Source organism: Ptychodera flava, unplaced genomic scaffold (genome assembly GCF_041260155.1).
Source record: "Ptychodera flava strain L36383 unplaced genomic scaffold, AS_Pfla_20210202 Scaffold_29__1_contigs__length_4469600_pilon, whole genome shotgun sequence".
NCBI lineage: Eukaryota > Metazoa > Hemichordata > Enteropneusta > Ptychoderidae > Ptychodera > Ptychodera flava.
Genome location: NW_027248351.1, coordinates 185,416 through 211,293, shown reverse-complemented (window position 1 = coordinate 211,293; position 25,878 = coordinate 185,416). Strand labels below are relative to the sequence as shown.

Sequence of the window (25,878 nt, the reverse complement as noted above, 5' to 3'; positions counted from 1 at the left end):
GGAGTGACAGAAAGACTACTGCATCATGTAATTGAATGTAGTAGGAGTGACAGAAAGACTACTACATCATGTAATTAATGTAGTAGGAGTGACTGAAACACTACTACATCATGTAATTGAATGTTGTAGGAGTGACAGAAAGACTACTACATCATATAATTGAGTGTAGTAGGAGTGACAGAAAGACTACTACATCATGTAATTGAATGTAGTAGGAGTGACAGTAAGACTACTGCATCATGTAATTGAATGTAGTAGGAGTGACAGAAAGACTACCGTATCATGTAATTGAATGTAGTAGGAGTGACAAAAAGACTTGGTAGACAGCAAGAAACATTAAGTCTATAAAACAAAACATCTTTCATTTGATATTTCCCAGTCTGAATGACTCTCATTTCAGAGTGCAATTACTGCACTCCAACAATAATTCAATATCTGGAGTGAAATAATTCAATGTTTGAAGGGAAATAACTCACTAAATGGCAGTGACATCGCACCAAACTGTGCAGTAATTCTCTTCAAATTGTTTGTAAACACCACCAATCTTTCATCAACTAAACTGGCAAGCCCTCTATCATACAAAAAACAAGAAAGCTGAAAACAACAAAATCAGGACTGAAATCCATAAGAACTAATTACCAGTTCTGATTTTCTTGAAAAGGAAATTCTTGCTGTGAATACAGCCACACATGATTAGAAGATCTCTAGTAGCAAATGAACAATGATCTATTTTACACTAGATACAAACACTCTGCTAAAAAGGTATGAAGTATGCTTTGTGAACAATACCAGTATACTTGTCTTACTGGAGACTCGTGTGACAAAACTGCAAATGCTATTGTGACCAGTGTTGAAGTCTATGCTGCTTTACTTCACAAATCTGGAGGCAGCGAAAACACAGAAGCTTTTTCAGTTTTGGGGTGAAATGGATGTTGTGAAAAGCACAAAAGATGTCCAAGAATCCATAACTTGGGCTTACAAAGATAATTGTTACCATCTTTTACACTCAACAGCTGTCATAATGAAATCGTCATGGCAAACAAGTAACTCTAACACAGTTCAATCCATTCCACTACAATGGTGGATCAAAGTTTTACACGAATTTGCTGAACAAAATGCTACACTGATATTACACTGCAGCGAACATAAATAAAGAATAAAAAAATAAACATTGCAGTTCAAACTCTTTGAAATGACTGGAATCTATAAACACCTGCTTGAAAAATCACTGTAATTTTGAATATTGCTGATGAAAATTATTATTATGCACATGACAAATGAAATCATTTCCTAACACCTATCACCAGAGTATAACAACAGCCACACAAACAACTTCCGTTATCCTGATAGACCACACTCCAAACAGTGATGGCACCTGACACAAGGCTTCCACTCACGACTCACAACTCACTCTGCATAACACACTGGCCTCAATATTTCTACTCATGTTACAATGAGATGCACTCATGTTGGCATTCTGAGTTCACAATGTCTTCCGAACATGGCATACTAGTATATATCTAAAAACAAAAGTTTTGGACTAATGGGCAGCGCCTAGGAAACTGTTACCTAATTGGTTGACTCAATCTTGCCGTTATTATTGAATTTACACAATAGACTCCCTAAGTTGCTGTGAATAGTGACCATCGGACCAATCAGAAGCCAGCTGCACATCAGCAGAAATGTTTTGATTGTTCTTTGAGTGATGTAAGCCTTTCTCAGAGCACCACCACTGTGTTTGGAGTGCGTACTAATACAACGGTTGTGTGTTACAGTCCAATACTTCCCCATTCTAACAATTGTATCACTACATCTAACTTGCATTGACAATTGTGAAGATTTTAACAAATTCAGCCCATCTGTAAATAATGCATCTTTTCACCTCATCTAGAACCCCTACATAGAGCAATGATTTGATCCAGCCTAGTGCTGCAATATAGACCACTGAGACTGTTCCACTGTAAAGCAAGGGGTGATAAGGCTTGTGCCATTTCAAAGATCACAGGTTATGAGTGTCACAATGCAATGATGTTTGAAACCTGCACAGCTTCACTGAATTGAGATTTTTAATGATGGAACAGACGTGTCTTGGTGAACACCAATGTAATGCCATGCTCATCACAGGCTTCTTTTATGACTTGATCCTGGGCAGCTCCAGAGGGCGATGCGATGAACTCAACACCACTCTGTAAAACAAGACATGGTAAAAGATATTGGAGTCATTGTTCAATCGTGAAGATGATGAAATGCTGCGAATAAACCCAGTCTTAAACATTTTCCTGTCATCACTCTCATGTAATGCTTTATCATCAATTATGTCAATTTAAAGATTGATACAAAAACAACACAGTTTATCATCACAATATACATTGAGTACGGAGGAGTACATAGTTTATCATCACAATAAACATTGAGTACAGAGTACATAGTTTATCATCACAATATACATTGAGTACAGAGTACATAGTTTATCATCATAATACATAGAGTACAGAGTACAGTTTATCATCACAATATACATTGAGTACAGAGTACATAGTTTATCATCACAATATACATTGAGTACAGAGTACATAGTTTATCATCACAATATACATTGAGTACAGAGTACATAGTTTATCATCATAATATACATTGAGTACAGAGTACATAGTTTATCATCACAATATACATTGAGTACAGAGTACATATTTATCATCACAATATACATTGAGTACAGAGTACATAGTTTATCATCACAATATACATTGAGTACAGAGTACATATTTTATCATCACAATATACATCGAGTACAGAGTACACAGTTTATCATCACAATATACATTGAGTACAGAGTACATAGTTTATCATCACAATATACATTGAGTACAGAGTACACAGTTTATCATCACAATATACATTGAGTACAGAGTACATAGTTTATCATCACAATATACATTGAGTACAGAGTACAGTTTATCATCACAATATGCATATTACCTTAAAGAGGCACTCCCACTTGGTAACATTTTTAAGACACATTTTTTTAATGCCAACGGTCGATATTTGACGTGGCGACTCCGCGCGGATCGCGAGATATCGATAAAAACATGTCATTTCCCGAGCGTATTTTTCACATCCCGAAGTTTTACGATCGTTTCTGGTTATGACCCGAAATCCCCCGAAAGTGTAATGTTGTGCTGATTGACGATATTCTAAGGAGTCCAAAAACGTTCGAATGACGCAATTAATTTACCTCCTACTGCAATGACTTTATATACATCATTATCAATGCCTTTACCTCTGGTAATTCTTTTTTAAAACTTCTCCTTAGTTTTTGTCGTTTTCATTATTCTCAATCAGTTTTATTAAATTTTTAAACAATACCACATAGATATCAGTTTTTACGTGTAAAATATAAGTTGTCTCTGATGACTACATTTTGTCGTCTGCTACACAGATACGCGTGGTTCGATACATAGCGGCCGCCGCGTGTGGTATGCGCGCATACCACGCAGCGGCCACTATGCATACTATGTATCAACCGCACCTATCTGTGCTAGTCACCTATGCGAATTCTGGTGGAATCAGCAAACTTTGTTTTTCGTTTTTTTGCCGAGTCAGTAGGACTCGGCTTTCTCCCATGGGACATGACCGCTCACCGACGCGAGTGGTACTGCTGTGGCGTACAGCAGCGTCAGCGTAGACTCGTACTCCATAGCTTAGTTGACAATGGCCCCAGTGCCGAATGTTCTATGTTCAGAAGCTGAATTCAGGTGGGCCACCGGAATTCAAACTTTAACTTTTTTGAGGACATGTTTTTATCGATATCTCGCGATCCGCGTGGAGTCGCAATGTCAAATATCGACTGTTGGCATTAAAAAATGTGTTTTAAAAATATTACAAAGTGGGAGTGCCTCTTTAAGTACATAGTTCTATTATTCTTACCTGATATGCCCTGTCAATGTTATCTCTGAATGGAAAGAATGCATCAGAACTCAGCGCTACGCCTTTCAACTTAGCGGCCCATTCTTCACGTTCAGCCTATAAATATCCAAAGAGTAAATTAGTGCCTTGATATTAGAGTCTTATTGAGAATCTCCCTGTGTATTGTGATGGGAATGACTCAATGTATACAGTTCTGATGTACCTTAATTGATGAAAACTTGTATCTCAGACAAAAATATACACAATGCTGATGTCAATTTTGACAGAAATTCAAATTTTATTGTTGTAGCACCAGTGGATTAGAGTTGCAGATAAGCATTGTTCTGAGCCTTGATGTGTGATTTCATTCTTTTTCCGTAAAACACTGAAGACACAAAGTATCATTTGCAATACTAATAAGAGCATTGTAAAATAGCTACTATTTCAGACAAAACTTGTTTTTGCCCATTGATCGTACAGCTACACAATTACATGAAATAAACCCTACTGATCAGAATAACGCCATGTACATAAATTACGTTAATCTTTTAAATTCATAAACCTGATTCAACCTGATTATATACAAAATCAAGCCACTTTCTACAATGATGCAATAACCATTGAAAGAACAGCAATGCTACAAGAAATGAATAAGAACAGATTTTTACCTTGGATAGCTGTTCAGGTGGTGTTTCAAACATGGCTTCCCATGATGCTTTGTCCATATCCTGTAATCAAAACCATCAGAAATTACATCAATCAGTTATTAACATCAAATTTTTAGCAGATTTTATTGTTAGGCATACCTTCATAGTATATGGAAAATGAGTTACATTTTATTAATTGCAACAACGACACAGACTGATTAAATGGTGACTGTTGGACACTAAACTGGTAACTGACAGTAACTACACTCACAAATATCTGATACAGGTCAAAGGTCGATTCAATACACTCACCTGACCCACAGTTCCATTGACATAGATATCAATAGCATTAGATCTCTCAGCTCGTTTCACACCTTGTTTAAATTTAACTTCTAGAACCTTGGGATGCTGACGTAACCACCTACAATGCAATGAAAACTGATGATGCTTAAAGCTGCAATTTTCAATCTCAGATTCGGCATTAGTGGAGTTCTCCTCCCAGTCAAAACACATGGCCAGTACGATGTTTGATTTCTATAACATTAATTACACAAAGTGATCTCAACCTTTTGGCACTTTTTGCTAATTCCTGTGCACAGAGTTTATGCAAGCGTTTGATTGATGATTGGTTCCAATGGGCAATGGTCATTGATTGCCCACCACCAACGCTCGAATTTCCTAAAAAATCATCTTCCATTTGCTTTAGATTTTTTGCTTTGTATCAAGGTTTATGACATTATAAAAATGAAATACGGTAGCGAAAATCAGCACAAAAGTACTAAAACGTACTCTTCAATGTTCAGTTCAAACTCAATGAGTGACATTGTGGAAAGACTGCATGCAATGAAAGTCACGAGCAACCTGCGAGCAACGTGTCAACGAATTTGAATTATCAATGAAAACTCACTTAGTTTTTAGGTCAATAAGCAAAAAGTTACTTGTCCGTGGCAACAAGCCTGTCTGTTTATGAATTTTCCCATTCTACAATGACTATCAAGAAGCAATTGAAGCGAATTTGACATCGAGAAATTCAACTAAAACTATGGCCGATTGATTAGTCAACCCCTAAGTTGTTGATTTAAACTCTACTGAGTCTGCGCATGAGCATTAACAAGACCACCTAGGTCATTTGAAAAACATAGGAACCTGGTACAGTGCAATGGTAATCCAAACTTCATAGTGGTCAGGGATGATATAAGCACAGGAAAATGATGACAAAGTGGTACATTATTTTTCAGAAGCTTCAAAACATTCCTTTACAACTACTAAAGATTTTTTTTTCATTATGTATTGTTCAGTTAAAACTGAAAAAATACCTTTAAGGCTCAGTGGAAATGGCTGTTATCATTTGTACATCAAGCCCTAATTAAGTAAACATACAAGCATATAAAATGTTACAGTTTTTCATTAATATTAATGCTCATGAATATTAATGAGCCGTCCAGCACTCTTGGGACTCTGGGCAGAACCCTGGACATGCCTTACCAGTTATTTGCCTTATCACCAGCCAGTCTAGTACAGTGTATCCTGGATTGTTGTCCAGCTCCTATTCCAATCACCTGACCATCTCTGGCATAGCAGACAGAGTTGGACTGTGTGTATTTCAATGCTATGGTGGCTACAATCAGATCCCTGATGGCAGACTCTGGTAACTGGAGATGAAACACAGATAAGTGTCAGACAAGTCGGTCTTTAGTGACCATTACATATCATTGCCTGAATACATGGGTTTATGTGCCCTGAGAGCAGTTAAAAATTTGCCAAACTCCAAAAGGGCAAATTGTTTCCTGCTGCGAGGACCATAAACCCATGTATTCAGACAATAATATTTTTATTACATGCTTCTTCACAGTCTGAGTCAATACTACATATGACATTGAGATACATGCAAGAAACTGGTCCCAATATCATTCACAGGGCCCAATAACTTCTCAGATGTTCCTATTCAAATCAATGCACTCATTAGCAAATACATAGAGGCATGTAATAAAGAATCATGTGACCAGTAACTCAGAGGTGATTGGTCTAGAGCAATCACCCAGTCTTCCCTGATCAATACCTATTTAAGGACTTTATCAGCAATTGACAAGGATGTTTGAGATCGAAAATACCATTTTGAGACTATAATTTTCACAGTTTATCATTTTTGTTGAACATTGTGCCTGTCATATTTATGATATTATGACAAATAATTTTGCAAATTTTATTCACATCTTTCTTGTCTGTTGCAATGTTGAAAAACATTTCTTTGTTGATGACTGCATCATTGTGTCTCTGTTCCATCTGAAGACCAAACAGAGTTCTTGTTTCCATGGTAACAGGCTCATAATCTGGATCCATCTGCAAGGAGGGGGAGAAAATATACTGATGAGATTCGGAAGGAAGGTGGGTGATGATAAATGGGAAAGAGCAATGGAGGGAAAATAAACTGGAAGGAAATTTGCATATACACATACTGTACTTGGCATACACACATACTGTACTTGGCATACACACATACAGTACTTCACATACACACATACTGTACTTGGCATACACACATACTGTACTTGGCATACACACATACTGTACTTGGCATACACACATACATACTGTACTTGGCATACACACATACTGTACTTGGCATACACACATACTGTACTTGGCATACACACATACTGCACTTGGCATACACACATACACATACTGTACTTGGCATACACACATACTGTACTTGGCATACACACATAGTGTACTTGGCATACACACATACTGTACTTAGTATACACATAGTGTACTTTGCATACACACATACTGTACTTATTGATATCAGTGTTTATATTCAAGATGGTTAAACACATTGTACTGACAGTGTTCATGATTATTTCAAGTCATTGTAGCATTCATAATGGGATATTGAAATAAATCTGTACAACCATGTTCTCTACGACAATGTTTGAGATAGCCCTTTACAAGCAAATATAGCCCTATACTAGTAAATATAGCCGTACATCACTGGATATAGCTCTACATCAATAGATATGGCCCTATATCAGTAGATGTAACCCTATACCAGTGGATATACGGTAGTCCAATAGCAGAGGACATAGCCCTTCATCAATAGATAGGACTCTAAACCAGTAGATATAACCTTACAACAATTGATATAGCCCTGTAAAAGTAGATATAGCCTTATAAGTAGATATAGTCCTACACCAGAAGATATAGCCCTACACCAGAAGATCTGGTCCTATAGTTCTACACCAGAAGCTATAGCCTTACAATTGTAGAGATAGCCCTATATCTGTAAATATGACCCTACATATAGATATAATCCTACATCAGTAGATATGGCCCTGTACATGTAGATATAGCCCTATATACATAGATAAAGCCCTCCACCAGTAGATTTATAACCCTCCACCAGTAGATATAGACCTACACCAGAAGATATAGCCCTTCACCAGTAGATTTAGCCCAACATCAATATATATAGCCCTACACCAGCCCTACATCTATAGATATGGCCATATACATATCAATATAGTCCTACCATAAGTAGATATGCCCTACACATGTGGATCTAGCCCTACATCAAAAGTTATGGTCCTATACATGTAGATATAACCCAGTACCAATAGATGTAGCCATATATACCGTACATAGATATAGTTCTTCATCAGGAGGTATAGCCCTCTTCCAATTGATCTAGCCCTACACCACTAGATATAGGGCCATACAAGTAGATATAGTCCTACACAAGTAGATATAGCCATCAACAGTGGATATAGCACAACTCCAGTAGATATACTGGTAGCCCTCAACCAGTAGATGTAGCCCTTCACCAGTAAATACATAACCCTCAAACAGTAGATATAGCCCTACAACAGGAGATATACCCCTGTATTTATATGGTCCAATACAAGTTGATATAGCCCTACTCTAATAGATATAGCCCAACAAAAAAAGATATTGCCTTCAACCAATAGATCTAGCCCTACACTAGTAGATATAGACCTACCCCTGTAGATATAACCTTACACCAGTTGATATAGCCATAAACCAGTAGATATAATCCTACACCAGTGGATATAGTCATAAAACAGTAGATATAGCCATAAACCAATTGATATACCCGTACACCAGTAGATATAGCCCTACACCAGTAGATAAAAACCTATGCCAGTAGATATAGTCCTACATCAGTGGGAATAGCCATAAACATGTAGATATAGCCCTACACCAGTTGGATATAGTCCTACACCAGTGGGTATAGCCATAAACCTGTAGATATAGCCATACACCATTACATATAGCCCTACACCTGTATGTATCAGTATAGCCATAAACCATTAGATATAGCCCTACACCACTGGATATAGCCATACACCAGTGGATATAGCAATACACCAGTGGGTATAGCCATAAACTATTAGATATACCAGTACATGTAGCCCTACAGCGGTGGATATAGCCATAAACCAATGGATATAGTTTTATACTAGTGGATATAGCCCTACACTAGTAAATATGGCCCTACACCCACACACACAATAATCTCTAATCAAATCGGAACACACACTATTTTCAATTAATCAAACACACCTTAAGAACACAATATTTCCTCCTTTCTTCTTGGATAAGATCTGTAAGGCTTCATCTTCATATCCTGGAGCAATGATTCCGTCTGAAACCTTCACAGGGTAAAAAACACAGAAGATTACTGACAACAGAGTATCTTTAACAAAGAGTTTTAGTCTCATACAGACTGACGAACAAACATGCAAATTTCTTCTGTAGAATGCTGTGATATTGTATTCTGTTTTTAGAATAAGAAACAAATGATATGGTTATAGTTGAGAGAAGAAGGGCGGCATGCTAACCATTTGCATTTATAAATCATCTGACATAAGAAAAATTGACCTTTGACCTTCTTACCTCCCTTGAGATGATCTTGGCAGTGGGTACATCACAGATATCAGACAATGCTATGAAATCACCAAATGATGACATACGGTCTGCACCTGTCAATGTTAAATCAACACAAAACATCCAATGTTACAGATATGATTAAAAATTATCAAATTACAATATTTATGGCTTGTGTTATTAAAGGGAAATAGTCATCAGAACTGTGCATGTGCGAGTTTCTTGTTTACAAACAATGTATTTTGTGCACGATATCTAGATGCATCTCATCATCATAGCTGCAACATTTAAATTATACAATGTAGATTATGACACTGACAGACATGTTTTAACTTTCATCAATCACCATCGTACCTTGGATACAGTGTTTACATTGGTTGTATGGGTCCCATACGACCTTTGAGTGTAGTTCTGACCACTGTATCCCTTTAACAAGACAACACTCTTGCTGTCCCCTCACAATCTCAATCTCTCTCTCTCTCTCTCTCTCTCTCTCTCTCTCTCTCTCTCACACACACACACATTCTTTCCATTGCCTTTCTGTACGAGTTTAATCAGTATTTTACAGAAATTCAACATGCATCTCTTGATCTTCAAAGATATTTAAAATCTTTGATCCAATTTACAAATTAATGGAAATTTCTTAGTGTACAATTTTCTGGGAGAAAATTAACTGAATGGTTTGTAACATTTCATGATAGACAGACTGACATGAAATTTTTCCAGTTTGCCAAAAACAAAGTAATTGGCTGGACAATGCTGTGAGGGCAGACTTCAAAACTATCATTCTCACCTCTAGCTCTAGCATAGGCCGTAGCAAGCGGTGTCAATGATGACATCATATCATCAACCATACACAACTTAGCTTGCTCTGCAGACAACTCTGTACCAACTCCAGCTCCTGTCAAATTAAATTAAATTACACAATACATCAAGAATATCAGATACTACAGATTGTACAAAATGATTTAATGGCCCTGTCACCCATATTCCCTCTCACACAATCTGTAACACTTCAATGTTCCAACTTCCTATCCACAGAACTATCCATTTGATAACCTACATTTACTACTTATGTCAATAAAATCAAAGTTTACTCTGAGCATTACAAATCTATTTTATTGAAACCTCACTTTAGAGAACTTTGGTAAATATATTAACAAATATTAATTGATTGGCTGAATGGTTAAGTCGTATTGTTCTTATGGAAAACTATGCAACTGCTTCTGATGTGATATGACTGTTTCAACGGCAAGTAAACTTTATGCTGTACTAAATAGCTTACCGGCAGGACTGACATGTTTGAATGATGCAGCAGCCGGCAGATTGAGGGCAGCCTTCAACTCTTTCACCAGCTGCCATGAATTGAATGCATCACAGAGATTGATAAATCCAGGTGCTCCATTTAAAACTGTCATGGTAGAGAAAATAACAACAATGGTCAGAAAACCATGGTCCATCACATTGATAGTTGGTACTCAACTGACACAGCAACAATGCAAGCATTCATCGTACATACTCGCTCCACAAAAGTTAATCTAAACCTTGGGATTTGTTTACACATTGTTGAACATCATAATAATCATGTTTGAAATGAACAGGTAACTGGTTGGTTTATAAACAAAACATAATATGAGGTTATTATGAAAATACCGCAAAGGATGCACGAGGACATTGGCGCAGTGTATCACCCGACGCAAAGCCGAGGGCAATGCCCAGCGCCAATGTCCGAGTACATCCTTTGTGGTATTTTTGCGATAACCTTATTATTATACATCTTACATTTGTGACTGGGCATCAAATTGTCTGTTTTCGTACAATGTCAACAATTTTTTTCGGATTTATAGCGCAAGTGTGGAACGATTTCTCGGACGCGCTTCTGCAAGTTCTGGATAGTGTGTGTGCACTATACACGTACCTACAGAGTGCGCACGAGACATGTTCTGGCACACGTCCTATGGGTCCCTTGAAACTGTTCAACAGTAAACGTGCTGTACAGCTGCAGGGGACGGGGTGCCTTGAAACCATACCTGTTACGAAATGGGCGTTCTGTACGGCTTTTTTAGCGCATGTAAAATTCTATTGTTCTTGATGGCAGATGTATAATAATACTCTAAATTATTTGCTACCCGGCTTCTAACTATATTGTCAGAAAGAGTCTTAATCTCATTTTAGATTTTGTCATCACCAGATTACAGGGAATGTACCTTCATAAAACATTTTACAGAAAGATTTTTGATGAAAGTTCAGATCTCATCACTACTAGATTTCACATCTCACCTTTGACTGGCAGTTCAGGCAGTGTTGTATACAGCTGTGCAGGGGCTTGGTGTGGGTTCATACCGTATCTCAGTGGTAGTTGTGATACACCCTGGCTGTACTCTTTTCTGAAGTAATTAGAGATAGCAGCATCATACTCAGCTGTGTGGTTGAATGCCTGCAACACAAAACATAACGATGAAAGGCTATAAGAAGATCAAGAACTTTGTGATCTATCTAAACCCTGAAATCCATCTCAGGGATTGAAAAACAGGCCTTTAATAAAATGCACTGAATATGTCAAACAGTAAAAAGCTGTGAAACCTAAAGAAAATTGAGATATGTCCAAATTCAACAGGAATGCTGCTACTTTTCTGAAATCTTCAATTACATGCCATCTGCGAAATGTAGTGTCCTAATTTTGATTGCAATACTGACCTTGACAGCCAATGTTTTACGCATATCCAGAGTTGTATCATTGTTTTCTGATTTGGACATTTCATCAGCAATCCTGAAACAGATCAAATGACAAGACTATATCTGCTGATTTCATCACAGAATACACATACAGGGTAGTACAGGACTGTCTTATTGCTGGATTTACATGGCTACTGGTCAGACGAATGTCATATAGCTCCTTGGATAATATTATCATGAGAAGCCTTTAACTTAGTTGTCATTATCACTAGGATAATATACTGCAATAATCCTGGCCATAGAAGAGCACCCTGAATTGGACTGCTTAGCTCCTCAGATATTATTATCATTATGACTGCTCAACTTACTTGTCATAATCACTTGGATATCACACACTACCCCGGTAAAGTGATTCTGCTTAAATAAAAGTGTTCTCAATTGGCCCTTAGCTTGCTAGGTAAACTACCCTTATGACTGGTCAACTTACTTGTCATAATCACTAGGATCACATACAACAGTAACCCTGGCGTGGTTCTTGGCTGCAGCTCTCAGTAGAGTAACACCACCTGTCAAGTGAATAGCCACACATCAAATAAGTCCAACATCCCTTTAAAGTGCTGTGTTGGTATGATCCAATCCTCAATATCGGTATTATTGAACCAAATGGATGGACTCTCAGTGCGATTGTTATGGTATTGAACATCACATTTTGAAACTCTGTAATTATTTTGCTAAAAAGTAAAAAATATGGCAATTAGAGTGTCTAACTTGCTGATATTGAGTTAAATGCCCCATGTACAACAATGAAAATACCAGGATGTAGAGGTCATATAAGGTCATCAGCTTAAGTGACAAAAACACACTGACATTGATTGATATCATTGGTAACATGGTAAGTTAGTTACACAAATCACAGTATTAGAGCAATGTGAAATATGACAGATAATGATGACATACCGATATCAATCTGTTCCACTGCATCAGAGACAGTTACACCTTCCTTGGATATGGTCTTTACAAATGGATACAAATTACAAGCTACCAACCTGTCAACAAAGGACAGTTTGTTACAATTGACTTATTTTTGCATGACAAAAGGGCTTTAATATTTCATTTGTTTTCTTCAGGACATAAAAGCAAAAAAAAATGATAACGCGCACCCTGCTTCAAAACATCTTGGCAATCAAGACACCTTTGTCCATATTGAGAAAACATTCTAAAAGCTTGTTTACAAGTAGACTAGAATTTTTCTGCATTTAAGACATCTCCTTAAAACTGGTTTATTTTCTTATGGTACATGGATTTCACTATACAGTCAAACCTTTCAACAAGGGCACTATTGAAAATGCAAAAAAGTGTATGTTCTCAGTTGAGAGATGTTCTCAGAAGCCATATAAATATGCACTCAACTTGTAAGTAAAAATATTTCTACATTTATAATAATAATAATAATAATCTTTATTACCCTTAATCATAATAATATTACAATTCAATGATAAATGTACATCTGAGTTGTGCTGCGATAAAGGGTAAATGGAAACGGGGGTAAATGGAAACGGAAAATAGCAAATGCTAGTCTAGTCCGTTCCCAAAGCCATTTGATGTTAAAGCAAGGAAACGAAGAAGAAAAAAGAAAACTGAAGTATATCGAGGGTAGTGTACATGAAAGTAGTGGGATTGCAAAGTAACCTAATTGTAACAAAGTAACTAAGTGAATAAAAGAACAACTACATAAATAAATATATAACTAAATAGATACATTACGAGTAAGTAGAAATGCGTAAAAAAGAAACGATAAGAGAGAAAAAAAAACGTATATAAAATATATATATATTTAAATATGATATACATATATGTAAAGTTGAATATAATTCTTCATCACTTAAAAAAAACCAAAAAAAAACAATCGTGTAAAAGTAGACTTGAAAGTGCTAAGTAACTAACTAAGTAAATAAGAACAACTACATAAATACATTACGAATAAGTAGAAAATATGTAAAATAAAATAAAAAAAAACAAACAAAAAACAAAATGTATAGTGATATATCTATGATATACATATTTGTAAAGTTGAATATAACTCTTCGTCATGTAAAACACTAACCGTGTATGAGGAGACTTGAAAGGGAGTGTCTGAACGAACTTCTAGTGGTTTTTGTTTTAATTTGTTTAGGTAATGTATTCCAATAGATGCAGCCTGTATATGATATCGAGAATTTACCCAAGGAAGTGTTGACACTTGGGACATAAAGGTTACCATTAATTTTATGACGAGTACTGTAGCAATGAGAAGGCAACTGACAGTATGTTGTAAGACTGTGTGGCAAGTTATTATTTATAAGATCATACATGAATGTACTGATATGTAATTTATGTAATTTGTATATATCGAGAATATTAAGTTGTTTGAAAAGAGTAGCTGAGTTTGCTGTGAAGTCACTGAAGTTATAGCTCTGACTGCCATTTTTTGCGAAAGAAAGATACTATTGAGATGTGAGGGATATGTTGAACCCCAAACTTCAAGACCATAAGTGATGTGTGGTAGGATGAAAGTTTTGTATAGAAGAATAAGGATATTGCGTGGTAAAAAGTGTCTCAATTTGAAAAGGATGCCAACCTTTTTCTGATAGTAGAATTAATCATTTTAATGTGCTTTGACCATTTAAGATGTCTGTCCATTTGAATACCTACAAATGATGTCACTTCAACCTCATTGATAACTGTATTATTGATGTGTAGAGTACCATTCAAGAAAATATGTTTGTTATGATTTCTGAAGACAATGTAATTTGTTTTGAGGTAGTTTACAGTAAGTTTGTTAGCCCTGCACCAGTCCACTACAGTATTGAGGTGAATGTCGACAGTATTTAAATTTATATTAACTTGGTTAGCAGGGAAAGTATGAAATAGATTGGTATCGTCAGCAAACAATCTAAAATTGAAGTATGTGGAGGAACGGGCAATGTCATTGATAAATAGTAAGAATAGGGTAGGTCCAAGGACAGATCCTTGTGGTACTCCACATGTAACATTAAGGAATGATGAGGCATTATTATTGACAGAGACTAGTTGGGATCTATTGTGTAAGTAATTTCTGAACCAAAGTAAAGGAAGACCTCGAGTACCATAGTGAGAAAGTTTAGAAAGAAGAATTTCATGATTGATTGTATCAAAAGCTTTAGAGAAGTCAAGGAAAATACCAAGTGTTACTTTGCCATTATCAAGTTGTTTGATAAGATAATTGATTAGATTTACAATTGAAAGTTTTGTGCTGTATTTATGACGAAATCCATATTGATGCTCATATAAAATATTGTTTTTTCTATGTACTGAATTAAGCGTGCATTGACAATTTTTTCTAGAATCTTACTTAACAGGGGCAATACTGATATAGGTCTATAATTTCCTGGATCATCTTTTGTGCCTTTTTTAAAGATTGGTGTGACTTTGGCTATTTTTAGAGATTGGGGGAAAATTCCAGTCTGAAATGAAAGATTAAATATATATGCCGAGGGTTTTGATATTATAGCTGCCCCATCAATTATAAGTCTGGCTGACATTTTGTCATGGCCACATGCCTTTTTTGGATTCAGGGTGCAGATGATGTTATGAACTTCAGATTGTGTAGTGGAGGACATAAAAAAGGAATGTGTTGTGGGTTCAGTGAGGTAACTATTAAAGTTTTTATGAGGAGAATCGATGTTGTTGGCAAGGTCAGGTCCAATGTTGACGAAATAATTATTGAATGCATTTACTACGTCAGGTTTTGCTAACAATGTATTATGCACTCCATTTGTCAGTACTCGTAGGCTGTCTGGCAAGGTATTTTTAGCCTTTTCCTCATGACTTCCGAGGACTTGCTTGATAGTTTTCCAAATTACATTGGTATTACCCTTTTTTCCGTAAAAATGCTGTTGTAATACATTTGTTTAGCTTTCTTGAGAACAGTAGACAACACATTTCTAAATTTCTTATATCTATCAACAACAATGACATCAAAGTTTGATTTGAGCACTTTACTATACAATTTGTGTTTTGTATTAATTGATTTTTTAATTGCATTAGTGACCCATGGTTTCCGGTTTTTCTTTGTACTGCGAATTTGTACATTAATGGGAGCATGTCTATTGCACAACTCATCGAAAACACTCTGAAAATTATTATATGCTTCATTTGCATCCTTACAGTTATAAACTCGATCCCACGGAGCATGAGTTAGATCTTCACAGAAGCGAGTAGAATTGTAGAATTTGTAATTTCTATATGATACTTTATACTGTTTTGAGAGATTTTGTCATATTTTCTATGACAATAAAAACTGGAAAATGGTCAGAAATATCTGTAATTAAAGTACCGGCATGAATTGGATACTGTATAATATTAGTGTAGATATGGTCAATTAATGTTCCAGATGAGCTGGTCACTCTGGTAGGTGTAGAAATCAACTGGTGAAAACCAAGGCATTCAAGAGATGTAAAATAGGAATTAACATTAGTTGTATGTGTTCTGGCATCTATATTAAAATCTCCATTAAAATACATCTAGTTTTATCAAGTTTGAACGTATTTAGCACATCAAGCAGACTAATCTGAAACTCAGAGATATCGGTATTTGGCTTTCTATAGATGATTCCTATTATTATTTTAGTATTATTGACTGATATCTCCAACCAAAGAGACTCTGAATGTATCACATTCTTTTAATCAATTTATAAACTAATGATGAGTGAATGTATGCCCCAACCCCACCACCCCTACCTGATTCTCGTGAACTGACTTCTAGTGTGTAGCCTTGTATACTATAAAGACTTAGATTATCTGTGTCCCAAACCTCTGAAATGCCTGTTATTGCAAATTGAGAGTGAATGATGTCTTCATACAGTAGCTTTAAGCTGTCAACATTTTTTTGTAGAGATCTGATATTGACATGATATTGATATTTGTCTAACAAGTCACTGATAGGTGTCCAAATCAGAGAAATACCCTCACTGACAGGTTTCCTGGTGTTTTTGTAGTAAAAAATGACAGAAACCTACTTGACATATTGGAATCCTTGTTTATCCATATCTCCACGGTCAGATTCCATGTCTCTTGCCAAGATACCTGCAGACAGACACAATCACAGAGTGAAAATGGAGAAATGAGATCCCAGTTCAGCTCTCACTATCAAATAATCAAATAAGTTGTGTGAATTCTCACATTTGTTTTTTGCTGGTGTCAGTTTGTTTTGTTGTAGTTGTTGAACCATTATTGTATTTATAAGATCCCGAAGTGGATAGGATTTTTAGAGGCTTTACTTAAACAGGAACTTCCCCTATAAAAGCTGGATTATCGTAATCTATGCAAATGTAAAAAAGCCACGCTACAGATCGGATGAGCTGTGTTTGGTCCAAGAATTCCATAAGTTTGCCATGTTTCAAGCATTCATTGTCATTGAATCTTGCATATGATGTCTGTAAATATAAAGTGACTAAACTTGAGTCGAAAATAAACTGAAAAAAACCCCAATTATACGTTGTTGCTCACATTTGATTAGAATTAGTACATACCAGTATGGCTACCAAAGATCAACAATAAATGCTGTTTCTATCTGTTCAGTGCAGGAAAATTCTACGTTGATGTTATGACAATGATTTCTGCACAGTACAACCAGAAAAAACAACAAGAAATATTTAAACAAGAAAAACAAGAATGACAAAAGTAAATAACGTCTGAAACTTTAGGTACTGGAGGTTAACTTTTGCAACATGCAAAGCAGAAACAGCTAGTCCCTCTTGGTTTGAGCAGGTCTGTTAATATGTAACAGTTCATAAACAATGACAGGAAATGACTCAAGGTCAGTGGAGTAGCCTGTTTCAGTCACTGGCATGCCACCACTCCTGCACATTTGCAGGATTTCTCTTTTTCTTACCCCATTTGCATATTTTTGACACTGACATGTTCATTTGAACAACGTCACATCTCAACCCCTGGGTGTACCTGTATACCAAATACTGAGATGGTTGGTACGGCGGCTTGGGAGCCTTTGCGTGTGACGGACATACATCTGCACATACATACACACACACACACAGACATACAACGCCACCAACTCGCCATATAAGCTCTTTTTGGTATTTATATACATACCAAATATGAGCTAAAAGTGCTCCATTTATTTTCAAAATGTGCTCCCTGCCCAGTGTATGCAAATGGATGCATCATCAGTAATCCCCCTATTGTGTGCCCACGGTCCTGTAACTTCCCATTTAAGATGTATCTTTGTTTAAAGTCATAATCTGGCTGTAGCAAAAAGATTGTGCTAAATTAAAGGGGAAGTTCACCAAGGATGATTTTTACATATGTGCTAGCTTTGTGGTCACTTACCCCGGAAAAGCTATTTTCGCCATTTATAACTTGCACGATTTTTACAAAAACCGATAGAAATAGTACAGGAAGTTGCCCATGTAATTTGAATCATGGGAAAAAGCGCCAAGCTTAGAGCTTGCATAATGTGATATGGAAGGCACCATTTTCCCATGGGTATGGCATTGTCCACTCACCCATGCTTAAACCAGGCTGTGCGTATTTACATAACTTTTGTTTATACTGAGTATCCTTGCATAAACAATGAATCACTTATAATAAACTGTCCACTGTCAGATTTTGTGTTGCTGTTTACTACTGTGTTACTGTGAGTGGACAATGTGGGGGCCATACCCATCCGAAGATGGTCCCTTCCATATCACATGATGCAAGCTCCAAGCTTGGGGCTTTTTTCCCATGATTCAAATTACATGGGCATATTCCTGTACTATTTTTATCATTTTCGTAAAAAATCGGGCGAGTTATAAATGGTGAAAATAGCTTTTCTGGGTAAATGACCACAGAGCTACCACATATGTAACAAGTCATCGTTGATGACACTGTCCCACTTGTAAATGGGTACTTTGATTACAGGTCCTCAGAGAGGATAGAGTCCTCTTCATTAAATCTGTGATAAAAATACTTTTGAAAAAATTCGCTGGATACATGTCTGAGTTATCGTTCAGGACATAAAAAAATCGTAATAAAATGGCCACACGGCGACCATATTGGATTGTATCACAAAACAAATTAACGTGCATATGTATGACATTAATCAATCTCCTAGCTTGCACCAACTTTTAATAAATTTGCTTGATACATGTCTGAGTTATGGTTCCAGACATGAAAAAAACGTAACAAAATGGCCACACCGCAGCCATATTGGATCGTATCACAAAACAAATCAATGTGCATGTGTATGACATAGGTCAATGTCCTTGTACCAACTTTGAATAAAATCGGTTGAGATATGCCTGAGTTATGGCTCTGTACATGAAAAAAATCGTAACAAAATGGCCGCACGGCGGCTATATTGGATTGTATCACAAAACAAATTGACGTGCATATCTATGACATTGGTCAATGTCCTTGTACCAACTTTGAATAAAATCGGTTGAAACATGCCTGAGTAATGGCTCTGTACATGAAAAAAATCGTAATAAAATGGCCGCCTGGCGGCCATATTGGATCGTATCACAAAACAAATTGACGTGCATATGTATGACATACGTCAATGTCCTTGTACCAACTTTGAATAAAATCAGTTGACATATGCCTGAGTTATGGCTCTGTACATGAAAAAATTGTAACAAAATGGCCTCCGACAGCCATATTGGATCGTATCACAAAACAAATTGACGTGCATATCTATGACATGGGTCAATGTCCTTGTACCAACTTTGAATAAAATCGGTTGAAACATGCCTGAGTTACGGCTTTGTACATGAAAAAATCATAATAAAATGGCCGCCTGGCAGCCATATTGGATCGTATCACAAAACAAATTGACGTGCATCTGTATGACATATGAAGTAATCCTTGTACCAAGTTTGAATGAAATCGCTCCAGGCATCTCTGAGATATCTGCGTGAACGGACGGACGCACGCACGCACGGACGCACACACGGACGCACGCACGGACATGACCAAACCTATAAGTCCCCCGGACGGTGTCCGTGGGGACTAAAAAATCATCCTTGGTGAACTTCCCCTTTAAGAAAATCTTCCTCTACACACAGTTCCAATATTTTAAATAAACTACCACATCTAAATGAAGATACCGGTAATTATAAAATAAACAAAGATGTTGATGACATATTATGGAATTCAAGTGAATTTTCTGACATTGTTAATTATTACCTCCATGAACAGCTGGATGCAGTGTTTGACACGACCTCCCAACATCTCTGGGGCACCAGTCAGTCTGACACATCACTGAAATCATAAAATACACAATAATTACTGACATCTGATACATCACTGAAATCATAAAATACACAATAATTTACTGACATCTGACATTACTGCGTTTGAGGTTAATTTTTAAGTTCATTGAATTGATAAAATATTTTCACCAGCTTATTTTTCTGTCAGTAGAATTTTTTCATATTTTACTATAGTTAGCACAATGGCAGCCATCTTGAATTTCAAGCATCAGTGTTGGATTTGTTTCTCTCAGACAAAAATTTGTGCAGTCTGTGATTTTTATTCAGATTTTGAGTGTAAGTAGCACAGTTTGAACACAAGTTTTAAATTTGGAAATTTTGAGGTGTTCTGCCTAAATTGACATGACAGAGAGAAATGAGATTGTATTGGAATAAAACCAACCTGACAGGAATTCCTGCATCCCGTATTGCCTTAGCAGTACCACCAGATGCAATCAGTTTTAATCAAGTTTATGAAGTTTTTCAGCAAACTGTACCAAGCCTTGTTTGTCTGAGACACTCAATAATGCTGTAATGTAAGAAAATAATAATCTTTTGTTGAATAAAAACCAGATTTCATTGTACCAAGCAATACATCCTTTGTATTAAATCAGATATCCTGTGATGATATTAGATTTAATTAAAATAATTATATTTGTCCAAACTTTGTGATAGGTGACAACAAACATTATATCCTTGTGTCATGGAGTATGAGACAAAAATACAATATCTAATGTCAGTCTTTATTGTTTCAAAGTCATTTATTTCAAGACTAAAGTTGATATGTGCCACTGCTGAGTTATTGGTGTGTTTTAGGATGTCTTTTAATCTGCACTGAAAATATTTAATGAAACACCTTCAATCTCCATTTCTGGCTAGTGTACTTTACGTTTATCCAACATATTTTTAAAAAAAATGTATAAATGAGTCACTCTTCAGTCTTGACATACACAACTAAAATTATTTCAGCTGTAATAATGAATTTGAGAACAGTTCTAACAGGACATGTTGAAACAAGAGTGTGAAAGAACAACTTGATTCATTCTTCTAAATACTATATTCCTGAATGGACTTCTTGTTATGTAACATACAGCAGTATAACCAATGAGGTCAGGATTTTTACATGTATTCATGGAGTCAGCTGTTGTATTTGAATCAAGTGTGTAGTAAAACCTTATACAACATAAAAAATCAACTTAAAGAACTGAAAACTTTCCTATACAATGGTTATGATTTTTATTGAAGCTATAAAGTATGCCAAATACTCATTTTGCAAATTTTGAGGACAACATAATCAATTGTCAATCAAGTTTTGTATAGTTATTTTGTAACAAACTAGTTTCACAAAACAAAATTCAAGGCACGGTGACTGCATCGCTATGCTTGAATTTAGGTCTGCCACCAATCAGATCTCAGCTAGACAACAAGCAAGTTACGACATCAAGTTCCGCGTATTAATTGCTTTTATATTTCCGAAAGTATATGAGTATCAGCCTCAAAATAATCATGAAAAACAAACGTCACTGTCAGTAACAGATATTAGTTGCAGACTACACCCAACACAGTCGACTCACGAATGTACCCAAGTACATTCAGGCACAGACTCTTTTTTTATACGCTAGAGGTAACGCTATCATTTGCGATTTTAATTTGATTCTTTGTCGGTAAGTGTCATTATTTTCTGTTTTTGGTGATATTCCGTACAATTCGTACTTGTGGTGTAAATTTTCTATGAAAATGTTAAATAACGCTAGGAGAGCATATTCTCAGATTTTTCGTAAACTAACAGGTTTTCAATATAGTCATGTTCAAAGTAATACTCCACTATTTGTTAATCTCCATGTTTTAACCTTTGAAGAAATACTTAGGAACAAGTCGTACAGTTTTCTGAGCAGATTCCATCTCTGTAGTAATGTGATTGTGTCCTCTGTACTGTACATGTCAATTTCTTCAAATAGTTTGTTATGGAATGTTTGGTGTCAAAGACTATTTTAACTTCTAGTGTTTTTCTTATCTTTATCCGAAATAAACAATAACTAGCTGTAAATTAAATAATAACAAAGAAATTAGTTCTGTCTTGATGAGAACATTACTGAAATCGTTTTGGAAAGAGGTTAGAATTTTAAATGAAAATTAATTGTAATTAAATTGTTGTAAGGCTCATTTCTAAAATAATCACATATATTCCGATAAAATTTACAAAGACAGTTGGGTAGTTCTCTTTAAAGACAATATTCAATATCGTGTACATCAGAGGTCTGCAGTCCTGGACTGCAGTTCTGAGATCGTCCTTGAATTGAAAAAGTTTTTTTTTTGTAATTATTTGGACACATTTTGTGATAACGCTCGCTCAATGACTGAGTCTATACATTAATTATATAAGGAGCTTGTTGTTTTCTTGATCGACAAATCAATGGACGGAAAACAATTTGTCCATACATGTTGGAAACACCGGATATGTGTGAAGGATTGTGAATCGATTTGACCAGTCAGATCGCACGGTACTCATTTGCATATGAAAGTTCTTCAAGCCGGCGACCGTTAACTTTCAAACGGACGTCAACGGGCCTGTTTTCAAGGTGATTTTCAACTTGAATTTTACAATCCGTGCTACAAAAAATTATCATGTTAGTTGGATAAATTGCGAGAGTGACACCCATTCTTCATTGCAGACGTAAATTTCATGAAAATCTAGCGGTAAAAGTATTAGTTTTGAACGTGTTTGCGGCGGTATGTTGGTGAGCCGGCAGAGACGTCCACAAACGTATCGAAAATCGTTTGAAAACGACCTCGGAAGTAAACCAAGTTTTCCTGACAGAGAGGTATAATATCGGTCCCAACATCCGCGAAAAGAAATTAATTCGAAATGCCTGTGTAACAGTCCGCGCAAAAATAATCGATGTATTTCGACGAAATGACCCGGAAGTATACATTGACCTCGACATGTTGGCCTCCGACTTGTAATACGGAAGTGTTGCGTCGCTCGTGAAACGCTAAGTATACCATGGAATATAGCTGTATAACAGAAGCTTTTGAAGTAAAACAGTTGTTGAATAATGTATAGCACCGTGTATGAGCAAAGTTTTGACATAGTTTAATATTTGGCTAATTTTGACTTTACATCGACCGATATTGCTCACGTGCCGTGGACGCGTAGGCCTGAGTAAGTTTACGTGACTCCGCATGTGGAGTGAGTTCAGCTGGCGAAATTATTTGTTTATGCCCCGTATAACGTACATCATGGGACAGGAGACTTTTCGAAAATACAAAATGCAAACTGTAACTTCAAAACCATTCACTGATAAAGTATGCAATAAAAAAATTGTGTATCATACGGGCAAGCATTTGTTTTGTTGTCATTGGGTCGATGTATGTTAGTAGGGTCTATGATTTACTTCAAGTATGGATCACAGTCGTCATCACAGTCACCATCATTGGAATCATAGTCACTATCATTGGAATCGTCTGGTTGTTTCTCTTCCGTCCATTTATATTCGTCAGTCAGTTCGTCAAAGTCAGAATCGGTACTTGAATATACTTATACACAAAATATCTACTATATAAAGATCAATCTTTATTTCAATTTTTAAATGTTTGGTAAAGGGGCTACAATGTTAAACCACTACTACAAAATACAGAGTAAATATAGTCACTCGAACTCAGAGAGGTACAATAAATACACAGTATACTGCTAGTACAAAATACAGAGTAAATTGCACGTACAAAATACAGAATAAACAAACTCAGAGAGTTAAAATAAAACTAACTTCAATCGCAACACCACTGTCTTCAAGGTTCAGCTGGAAATCTGAAAGAATAGATTGAAAAAACTTAGTTCACGTGACTGGTAAACTTTAAAAAATCTTGAAGTTTGGTAAAATTCAGAAGTACCCAGGCAATCAATGATAAGCGTTTATAAGTGGTCAATGGCGCTCACGAGTTGAAGAGTAAACAAAATCGAACTGGCCATAATATCACTATAAAAGCTTGGAAGTAAATGAAAACTCACAGAAAGGAGGGTTGATGTCTATATTTTGATTAGAGTTTGACATTTTGTGGTAAAATCCATGTGTAACAGTCCGCGCAAAAATAATCGAGAGGATGTCAACGCTGTGTGTTTTTTCACAGTCGTCAGAAATTTCGCGATTTCAAAGAAACTACACCACAGAAGTTGCCAAAAAATCATTCAGTAATAATTCAATATACCTACCTTCACATGAATCCACAGGCTTGCCTTAAAATAGTCGAAATCGCTGGAAAACAGCTCTGTAATTTTGCGTGAAAAAACGGCCCCTTTCGACCACCGTCAGTGGGACCCACTGTAACTGACACTGGGTTGAATTACTTTCCCTCATTAACATATTATAATGAGCATCGTGCGATCTGACTGTGACAATGATTGAATGAAGTGGCTTTTGTTTCACAAAAAGCGAACAGAACGACAAAAAGCTTGACTAATTTTTTCACATTTCAGATAGGAAATCTAATTCTACATAAGCACCACAAGATCGGCAAATTTTACGGGCGATCATCGACGGTATCCTCGGCATATCGATAGTCGGTGACAGCTTCATTCAGCGAACTCACCACGTGGGTAACACGCTGGGGAAATACGGAGTCATGCCTCGTACACTAGCGGGCCAATGCATAGCGTCCATGAAACAACTAATATCTCGCTTGAGAACATTAAAAAAGAGGTAAATTGCCGTCATCAAGGTTCTCGAACTTAAATGCACTAAAATTCCGACAGGACACGACATATGTCAACGAATGACCTGAGAAATTTCGCCACCGACTCAGACGTGACTTACCTAGCTGATTTGCCGCCATTGTTGTTTAAGCTATGACCTTTGACACGTGTTTTCATTGGAAAGTATTTCCGCGGGAGTTTCAAGCGTGACGTGAGGCTTGCCCAAGCTCTCTTTCTGTTTTTCCATCATGGAATAAAATGACAAAATCAATGAAAAATGTATATATACAAAGGGACAGTCGGATGACAGCCCCGAAGTGCAGTCTGGGTAACTGAGATTGTAGTCAGTACCGACCTGGACGGTGACAACATGTATGTTTCCATACTGTTTGACTCGGATATTTAAAGTTATGGCTGTTCTCAGCGAATCATTTTCTTTCTCCTTTGTCTATTTCGAGGGAGGAGGGAACGGCTATATTTAATCGCTTCACAATCATTTTTTCCAAGCAAATCATCATCTCCTAGGGAACGAGCACAATTAACGGCAGGGGGGGGGGGGCTGGAAGAGAAAATATGTGGTGCGTATATTTTTTACAGGCCCCCCCCCTAACATCAGCAAAATTTTAGTGGCCCCCCCCATCACCGGCAACAAAATTTTTGTGGCCCCCCCTCCCCAAAAAGAAAGATTACATAGGTACAAAGTTGTACACATATATATAATCCTTATAACTTTTAATATATGCTTTAGTGAAAACAACATTCTTGCATTCTTGAAATAAATA

General features: G+C 36.4%; 1 protein-coding gene and 1 pseudogene across 1 annotated transcript in view; both read right to left on the bottom strand.

The window, feature by feature from the left end:
• LOC139127107 (myosin-6-like) overlaps window positions 1-25,878 on the bottom strand; it is a 176,268-nt gene that overhangs the window by 75,279 nt on the left and 75,111 nt on the right. The window lies entirely within an intron of this gene.
• On the bottom strand, window positions 290-25,260 carry LOC139127194 (bifunctional purine biosynthesis protein ATIC-like; annotated as a pseudogene).